General features: G+C 43.0%; 1 protein-coding gene across 5 annotated transcripts in view; it reads right to left on the bottom strand.

Moving 5' to 3' along the window:
* Positions 1-6,448: 6,448 nt before the first annotated feature.
* The window catches only part of LOC124010509 (histone deacetylase 4-like), a 97,028-nt gene continuing 93,476 nt past the window's right edge, over positions 6,449-10,000 (bottom strand). For 4 of the 5 annotated variants that reach the window (XM_046323000.1, XM_046323002.1, XM_046323001.1 and 1 more), the window contains one exon: positions 6,449-10,000. This exon is cut by the window's right edge. The gene's annotated coding sequence lies outside the window, so the exon portion shown is untranslated. The other variant, XR_006834454.1, reaches the window with a different exon arrangement.

Below are 10,000 nucleotides of genomic sequence, written 5' to 3'. Positions count from 1 at the left end.
CACAAATCAGTGCCCCCCTCAAGCCCCGCTCCTGTTGAAGAGCACATATTCTGAGCAGGGAAACATTGTCTTTGGATCAACAGGCATTATCAGAATTCGACTGACAACAAGTGACCATTTTTCCCAATGACAGTGTTGTGTTTGACAGAGCCGGGGCTAATTTCCGTTGCCAAGCAACGCTGCTAAAATGCTAAGAAGAAGACGCCCTCATTTTCTGAAGCACCTGGTGAGGGGGCTGTGATCTTCATGGAGGGCTCCAGGCTAAGTCATGCCAGGGGTTGGTGTGACTGGCTCTTAACAGCATCAAGATGTGCCCTGGGTTGTCATACAGCTGAAGTCACAAAGTGTGTTTTGGAAGTTAAACAATGATACATTCAAAAAGTTATTGAAAGAGTACTTTTTTTTGCAGCGACTGGTGGTGTTACACAATATGAGTGATCGACAATGAGTCATTTGAATAATATGTCTTGTTAGACATTGATCGGCATGGGTGATTCTAGCCTGCTGTCCTGCCTACACCTGTACATGTGTCGAACTTTGACTGATCCTACAACATTCAATGTTCAGCCTTAAAGCCCACTCATTTTAAGAGAAGAAGGAGAAGTGTCTTCAGTGAACAGAGGAGGAGGAGGGATGGAGAACATGGGGCCACTCTCAGACACACACACACACACGTGGGTTGTAGGAACAGAACACAAATGCCCAGACGTGTTCTTAATTCACCAGTGTAGAAGGGAGAGAGAGCGAGAGAGAGATGAAACCATCTAAGCCTGTGGATCAACACAACTATGAATAAATATAACCCACACCAAATACAACCCACACCAATGTAACGGGGCCTACTGCTGTCCACACACACACACACACACACACACACACACACACACACACACACACACACACACACACACACACACACACACACACACACACACACACACACACACACACACACACACACACACACACACACACTTCCAAATCCTCTAAGGTATTTCTAAAATAGATGACAGAATCTTGTCCAAGGACCAGTTTGAGATTAACTTCAGTGACAGAGAGAAAAATCAATTCTGCATTTAGGCCATGCAGTAAACATTTAGTATTCCAGCTCTTTTGTTTTACTCCATCTCTATCTATCTAGCAGTTGCTAGAATTGTATGGCAACGTACAGCAGGGAGGCTTGCTGAACAGCTCAGAAGAATCTTGGCTACCCACGCACACATACACACACTTTCAGGCCAAGAGAAGAACTCGTGCTGAGCTGTGTTGTTGCCAGGGTAACGGATGAGGAACAGGCGTTCGGGTAGTGATGCTCTTGATCTGGAGGAGTTTCAGGAGAGCTCTTATTGGCCTCCACCGACAGCCACAATCCCCTTCCCCTGCTGCTACTGAGTGGCCCCATCACAGGAAGTTAGAGAGGGGTCAGAGGGCAAATGCAACCTCCACCTCCTCCATGCAGTGGGAGAGCGAGAGAGAGAGAGGAATCACAGGGAGAGAGGGAGAAATAAAACAATGTGACAAAGAAGGAAAGGAACGAGAGAGAGCCCTTCCCCCAGGTTAACTCTCCTCTCAGAACCCGTAGTGCAGTTTCTCCTGTCTCTGTCCACCATGTTCCCCCAGGTTAACTCTCCTCTCAGAACCCATAGTGCAGTTTCTCCTGTCTCTGTCCACCATGTTCCCCCAGGTTAACTCTCCTCACAGAACCCATAGTGCAGTTTCTCCTGTCTCTGTCCACCATGTTCCCCCAGGTTAACTCTCCTCACAGAACCCATAGTGCAGTTTCTCCTGTCTCTGTCCACCATGTTCCCCCAGGTTAACTCTCCTCACAGAACCCATAGTGCAGTTTCTCCTGTCTCTGTCCACCATGTTCCCCCAGGTTAACTCTCCTCACAGAACCCATAGTGCAGTTTCTCCTGTCTCTGTCCACCATGTTCCCCCAGGTTAACTCTCCTCACAGAACCCATAGTGCAGTTTCTCCTGTCTCTGTCCACCATGTTCCCCCAGGTTAACTCTCCTCACAGAACCCATAGTGCAGTTTCTCCTGTCTCTGTCCACCATGTTCCCCCAGGTTAACTCTCCTCACAGAACCCATAGTGCAGTTTCTCCTGTCTCTGTCCACCATGTTCCCCCAGGTTAACTCTCCTCTCAGAACCCATAGTGCAGTTTCTCCTGTCTCTGTCCACCATGTTCCCCCAGGTTAACTCTCCTCTCAGTTCCAACAGGTGTCACGTTTCACCCTGTCAGGTAGCTGGCTTGGGTTTCCCATAACGTTTGCGGGAATGTTCTGAGCCATACCGGGACACACTGGGATCAATGGGATCCCCCACATTTCTGGCATAGCCCCTTTGTCTTAACCTCTTCTACTCTCATCTCATCCAACATGTTGACCCTATTGGAGAAGCAAGGGGTCCTATTGTCACATGTAGCAGTTTACAATGTGTACTTCTCTATTCTGAAATCCCAAGACAGACGGGGTACATCAGACATGATGCCTCTATCATCACTTGGTCTCCTACTGATGGTCAATCATCTCAATCACAAATACAGTATGTCAATTCTCATTCTCTTAAAGGATTTAAACTTGTGCAAAACACTTCTCTCACATTAATAAACAGTGAAAAACTGATACATTTCCACTCAAATTCTAGGTTGCAGATGGCTAATTTCATATCTCACTATGACGTACCACCTAGCCAGTTGGCTAGCTAGGCACTAAGTATACAACACAGTACAGTTGTTTGATCTTAATTTGATAATTCTTTTGTTGATGAGAATTTCCCTGCACAGCAGGAAATGTAAACATGTTGTGTATTCAAGGTTTAAAAAGGATTCTAAAGTTTGTTTGTCATGTCCACTTTAAAGTTGCCCTAACAAAAAAGGTATCAACCCCTACATAAAATGTCCATGAATAATAATCCATATAATAATTCACATTTCCAGTTGCTGCAGGATTATTTTCCTGCTGTAGTAAAATGTCTCATATTAAGATCCTACATCTGTAGGTATATTTCTCTATATCTGTAACTTTAGCATCACTTATTTCCCTGATACCTTTATTTAACTAGGCAAGTCAGTTAAGAACAAATTCTTATTTTCAATGACGGCCTACTGGGGAACAGTGGGTTAACTGCCTGTTCAGGGGCAGAACGACAGATTTGTACCTTGTCAGCTTGGGGATAGGAACTTGCAACCTTCGGGTTACTAGTCCAACGTTCTAACCACTAGGCTACCCTGCCTACCCCTACTTGTTTATACATTCACTTAACATGTGTAATAAGACTTTTATGCACTTAAGGACATCTTTACTCACCTGAAACCACAAGACATACTGGGTACATCAGACATGCTGCCCGTATCATCACTCGGTCTCCTTCAACTGATGGTCAATCATCTAAAACCCCTAAGACTGGTTTCCACTACTTACCATAGCCACAAAGTCAAAATTGGAAAAAAATTAAAGACCAAAACTATTTTTGGTTTCCACAATTTTTTACGAGATGAATTTAAGGTTATGCATAAGGTTAGCAGTGTGGTTAAGGTTAGGATTAACATTTTAATAAGAGAAATTTAAGAAATAGGCAGGGTTTATGTCTTTGTGGCTCTGGTAACTAGTGACGACCCCTAAAACCTCTTAACTGGCCTAACGGTGCCTGAAAAGGCAGTACTCAGTAATAACTACAAAACCATCTCATATATTAAAATACTAGTCTGCTTCACAGTACCATGTGAATGAGCCACATGTCCAAAGTTATTACCCCAAAATAATCATAATAAAAAGGGAGAGTCTATTATGTCTAATATTACTATTACAATCACTTAAATCACACAATCTCAATCTAGCATCAGATCATCTCATCCAAATAACCAGTGACGTAAAACTGAAGCCCCGGAGGAACTATTACTGCTATAAAAAGGGACAGACTACCGCATTTGGGGCCCAGCAGACTTCCTGAAATTCTACACATTTTACCATAGGGCAGAGAGAAGAATATACTGTGTGAATTGCAGGAAATTAGCTCTTAAACTGCTGAATTTTCTCTTCGTATCTTTTCGCTCTTCGTAATAATAATTTTTGGGGGTTGGGGGCCCCTTGAAGGCCGGGGGCCCGGGGCTTGTGCCCGGTTGGTAATCTGGCCATGTCCATAGTATAAAGACAGATATATGTACTATTAATGTTTATGTAAGTTGCCAACAAGATGAATCACCAGATAACGCCGATCCAAAGCTTATGTTGGTATGGTTGCCAGATTCTGGTTGCCAGATCCTGGTTGCCACTACAGCACCTGTTAATCTCTCTGCTAAGGCCAGCCTATTACCATTGCTTACAGCATCAGTTAGGAAACAGCCACGAGCCTGAGTGTGTCTGACTAATAACACGTTTCTTCCAGATTACTATTGAACACTTCCATCTGTGTTCCACTGGTGAGGATCTTAAAGAAAGAAGGCACTTTTCCTACTAGCTAACAAATACTTAGAGGGAAAATGCACTTGATACGATTGTGATGTGTTGTTGTCTCACCTAGCCATTTTAAAGATTAACACACTCACTGTAAGTCGCTCTGGATAAGAGCCTCTGCTAAATGACTCAAATGTAAATGTGTTGTGCCAGAGTAGGTGAGAGAAGAGACAATATACACTTGAAGTTTGCACTGCATTTCCACCCTCCAGGCTAACACACATTACTCAAGATGATTATCATGGGCTCTCCTAGTTGTTATGAGCAGGCTGAGTGGGGTAGGGTAGTACATTGAAATGCACGGGCAAGGATGTGTGGGTGTCCCTCTCTCTCTCTCTCAATGTAATTATGCACCACACTGATTTAGAAGCATCCAGCCTGCTGCTAAGCGACAGTACATGCTAAATTATTATAGAGCATTGGCCTCGATCTTCTAGCATTACCTTTGCACTTGTAGGCATTTAGGTGTTCAGTATCTACCAGAGCTGTCCTCATATTTCCCTTACATATTAGTCATGAACTAACCTGGTTAAAGCCTGGTTAGCCTGCACAGGATTAAGTCTGGTTTAATCAGGATAGTACCTCACCATTTCACAGTTCAGTGTTGAGAACTAAACACGAGTATTGTTAGTGTTTCACATTAGAAAAAAGAGACTAGATTATTTACAACTAGATTTGATTATTTTCTCCTAACATAACTGGTTGTAGTTCCTATGGCGATGCTGTTGAAATACACCTGGTAATGTATGGCTTTGATGATTTTTTTGATGAATAACTGAGTTGAAGCCGAACAGATATCTGGGTGGCTAACAAACGGTCGGTCTCATATCGTTCTCTTCCTCAGATGTGTTTCTCCAATACAGACATCTTATTTCACGTCTCCGCTGACATCTAGTGAAACTCCAGGGGAAGTTACAGTACAATGTGTCACGCTGCTGTTACGACCCCCCTGCAGGTACATGGTTCACCCAGCGAGTAGCAGGTACATGGTTCACCCAGCGAGTAGCAGGTACATGGTTCACCCAGCCAGTAGCAGGTACATGGTTCACCCAGCCAGTAGCAGGTACATGGTTCACCCAGCCAGTAGCAGGTACATGGTTCACCCAGCCAGTAGCAGGTACATGGTTCACCCAGCCAGTAGCAGGTACATGGTTCACCCAGCCAGTAGCAGGTACATGGTTCACCCAGCCAGTAGCAGGTACATGGTTCACCCAGCCAGTAGCAGGTACATGGTTCACCCAGCCAGTAGCAGGTTCATGGTTCACCCAGCCAGTAGCAGGTACATGGTTCACCCAGCCAGTAGCAGGTACATGGTTCACCCAGCCAGTAGCAGGTACATGGTTCACCCAGCCAGTAGCAGGTACATGGTTCACCCAGCGAGTAGCAGGTACATGGTTCACCCAGCGAGTAGCAGGTACATGGTTCACCCAGCGAGTAGCAGGTACATGGTTCACCCAGCGAGTAGCAGGTACATGGTTCACCCAGCCAGTAGCAGGTACATGGTTCACCCAGCCAGTAGCAGGTACATGGTTCACCCAGCGAGTAGCAGGTACATGGTTCACCCAGCCAGTAGCAGGTACATGGTTCACCCAGCGAGTAGCAGGTACATGGTTCACCCAGCCAGTAGCAGGTACATGGTTCACCCAGCCAGTAGCAGGTACATGGTTCACCCAGCCAGTAGCAGGTACATGGTTCACCCAGCCAGTAGCAGGTACATGGTTCACCCAGCCAGTAGCAGGGGAAGGGGGTGCTGATCTAGGGTCTTCTGTTCAGTAATCTTAATTCATTATCAAGAAGGCCAAACTGATTTTAGATCAGGACTCTTCTCAGACGCTTTATGAATACTGGCCCAGATCTACACCAGTGCCTAGGACGGTTGTGGTTTCTGGACAGGGCCTTTGATACTCAAGAACATATTGACTTGACATAGGTCTGGTAACTATTCATTTTTGGATTCATAAATATAGCATCACAATTAACACACAAGACAACTTCATTTTTCAGAAATATATTTTAGAGTTTATGTCTGAGACAAAATGTCAAAAGCATATCGGTCCCAACAAGATATCATTTGTAACAATGGAATGGAAAGAAAACAAAAATAACTAACATTTACATATGTAAACCGAGAACAGCTCTTTTTAACCACAGTGGTTTTAAATACAACTGGCTTAAGTGGAAAAGAGTCTGCAGAAAATTCCCTTCCCAATCAACCACATATGGAGTGTTTTAAAGGATGTTTTAGCCATTGTCTACTTTTTGTGTCTGTCCCCAACACCCTAGAAACACTCTTAGGGGAGAGACAAGCAGTCTAGATGGATGTAATGCCACGTTCATGTGGTATCGGAAGTTCCTATTTCCAACTGAGAAGTTTCACTTGAGCAACCTCCAAGTCGGAATTTCAAGTGGGAAACTCTGAAAATGTTGTTGCCCAGGTTGGCAAGTTGTGTTTCTCCACTGACCTTTGACCTTTTCAACCAAAAAATAACAAATCAGTTTGACAACTACGACCTCACCATATTGTCAATGTTCAGCAATCTAGCTAACTTTATTATTAGCAACCTTGATAAGCTAGCTAACTTTATTATTAGCAACCTTGATAAGCTAGCTAACTTTATTATTAGCAACCTTGATAAGCTAGCTAACTTTATTATTAGCAACCTTGATAAGCTAGCTAACTTTATTATTAGCAAACTTGATAAGATAGCTAACTTTATTATTAGCAACCTTGATAAGATAGCTAACTTTATTATTAGCAACCTTGATAAGATAGCTAACTTTATTATTAGCAACCTTGATAAGCTAGCTAAAATCCTATTGGTTGAAGAATTTTTCCGACTTCAAAAGCACTTAAACACAATCATGTCGGACTTAATTGTTCCACTTCCCCATGAGCATGTGAAGCCAGCATAAATACACTCGGAGATTAGCCTAGCTAATCCATATTCCTCTTACTCTAAACACAGTCAAGTCTATTGTCCATTATCTTGTTTAAGTGCTGGGTAATTTCCCACAAAAACTGAGCATTTAATTATTTAAAAAAAATCTAATGTGGAATTCATTTTGACAAGTCCTTTGTATCCTTAGTACACCAAAGAAGAAGAAACATTCACACTGGGTTTTCTGGGATAGGATTTAGTCCTCCAGTTTTCTTCTACTGTGCAAATCCAGTGTTACACAGACGTACAGCCAGACAGGCATGCGGACAAACAAACCATGCAGAGAATTAGAGGCCATGAAAGAAATGTTTTTTAAAAGGAACATACCAAACCCTGGGGCTCTGAAACAATTCATAGGAATGGTGAATCTGAGAGCAAACACAAAGCAAAACATACAATGTTTTAAATCATGAAAAAAACATGATACTACCAAAATTAGTGTAGGAAAATGATTGAAAACTAAAATGAGTTATTTACTAGGGATGAGAATAGTTTGAACTATAATGAGACCATGCCAACCCACTAATATCATGACTCTGTTTTCTTGACAACCTGACTAATGTAGCTACGACAGGAAGAAGTGATGTCACAACATTTTCTGAAGTCGAGGTATGCTAATGTACAGTAACCATGGCAACACAGCAGTAACCATGGCAGGACAGCAGTAACCATGCTATCAAATCAACATCAGTGTGTTATGGTGTCCAAAGTAACCTCGGTATGTCATTTTGGTTGGTCCCAGTGAAGTCAAACGCGAAAGCGAAGTGTCTTTAAAATGCCCCATGCTAGTCTAGTCTAGCTACAGTGCAGCCCGGAACAATACAGTACAAAAACAAATCAGTGTGTTCCCCTTTTTGTGTTCAGAGTGATGTGTGGAACAGAGACCACATCCAGTGCTGCTGAGTGCAGGGCTGCTCCAACCAGGGCCAGTTTAAAACAGTGCAGTCAACCTCAACCCCCCACAAGGTTTTTAGAGTTATTTACTGGAGTGAGACCATCTTTGCCATAGCTATTCTCTTTCACAACGTCATAGCTCTCATGTAGGCTACGGATATAATATATTTCTAGGTTTTCCATGTAGAACCTCTCTGTAAACTGGATCATTCTGTAAGTAAATAGACAATTGCTGGAATCATGGTATAGGGTAGAAAGGCTGATCTCCATCCCAATGCATGATGAGGACACTAAGAGCAAAGTGGCACATCAACTGTACAGAGTAACAACACAAAATGACAAATACGCAAATATAAAAAGTATGTTCAAAACTAGAGATTTTCATACATGCCAAAAATAGAATTATCACCCACTTGAGATCGTTGATTAAGAAAAAGTTGATGATGGTTTAGTCAATTGACTAGCTTGATGTGGAAATGATAGTTTCAAAGATGGCAAATTAACACTTGGCTTCACAATATGTTCAATTCAATATACATGACAAGATGTTTATAGTAACTATTAACTAAGGTAGTTGCCAAACAATACATTGGAATTCAATAATTATTTAACAAAAAGGTTGAGACATACATGTTTGATCCGTTAGCTCTCGAACAGTGTGCTTGGTATGAAAAGCCAGTAGTAGTACTGTGTATGCCTGCTGTTACTAGTGGTACGAAAGAGCTGGATGCAAACTCATGCTTTGGCTTTTTTTTGCTCGACTAGTTCTTTTTGGATAACTTTCCAACCTTGCAACCGACAGGTCTTTCTGGTGAGACATGCTTTTTCTCCGTTAGCGATTGGTTATGTGATAAAGGGAAGCTACATAAGGCTAAATGCTAACCTTCAACAGTGCTTTACGAATCAACTGGAAGTTGAACGTTTCAAATGTTTGCTTGCAACTACCTTTTTGAAGCATTTTTACAGAAAAATATATCCATCCAAAAGGTATAATGACCTCTAAAAGAGGCTGTGAGAGACAAACGCTGTCTACATCACAATCCTGGTAAACATGCTGAAAGATCCCTTTTTCCACCATCCCGTCCTCTGTCAAACAGGAAAATGTATTTCTCTCTCTCCCCTGGTCAGGATCATCATTTAAGGCAATCTTCATTTCTGACACAATCCTGAAATCCATCAGAGCTTCACAAAGGCACTCTCTCATTGGTGGACCATCACAGAACTACCAGCTGCATCAATAAGGCAAAGATCCAATAGCCTCATCATCCAATAACAGCAAAGGCCGCTTGCTCAACAGCCAACCATAGTCAAGTCTACTGTCCTCAGCCAATGACAGCCCGACAATTCTCCTAGGTGCTTTGTTGTCTGCCATCTCTCATCAGTAACCACCATCTCCATCAGTAGCATGTCCTCCATTTAGGGGGACAAAAGCAGGAGAGAAAATAAATGTCCACGCTGTGTGTGACAGCCGGACTTGTCCTGTCCTTTGTCTCCATATTTGGCCACGGGGGAGCTCTGTAAAGCAGCAGATCTTTCCCTTCAGGAGTAACACTTCCATTATCTGCCTCCACTCCGAGAACCCACTGCCTCGGTGCTGGGGTGTCTTCTGGGGCTGCCTCAGTCTGACTGGCAGAAACAAACGTCTCTTTAGAGTCACGGTGAGCTGACCACGCTGAGCTGTCTGGCTGCAGCGCTTTGTCACTTCCGTCCT

Source organism: Oncorhynchus gorbuscha, linkage group LG23 (assembly GCF_021184085.1).
Source record: "Oncorhynchus gorbuscha isolate QuinsamMale2020 ecotype Even-year linkage group LG23, OgorEven_v1.0, whole genome shotgun sequence".
Taxonomy (NCBI): Eukaryota; Metazoa; Chordata; class Actinopteri; order Salmoniformes; family Salmonidae; genus Oncorhynchus; species Oncorhynchus gorbuscha.
Note: the sequence above shows the minus strand (reverse complement) of the source record. Positions and strands in the feature narration are given on the sequence as shown.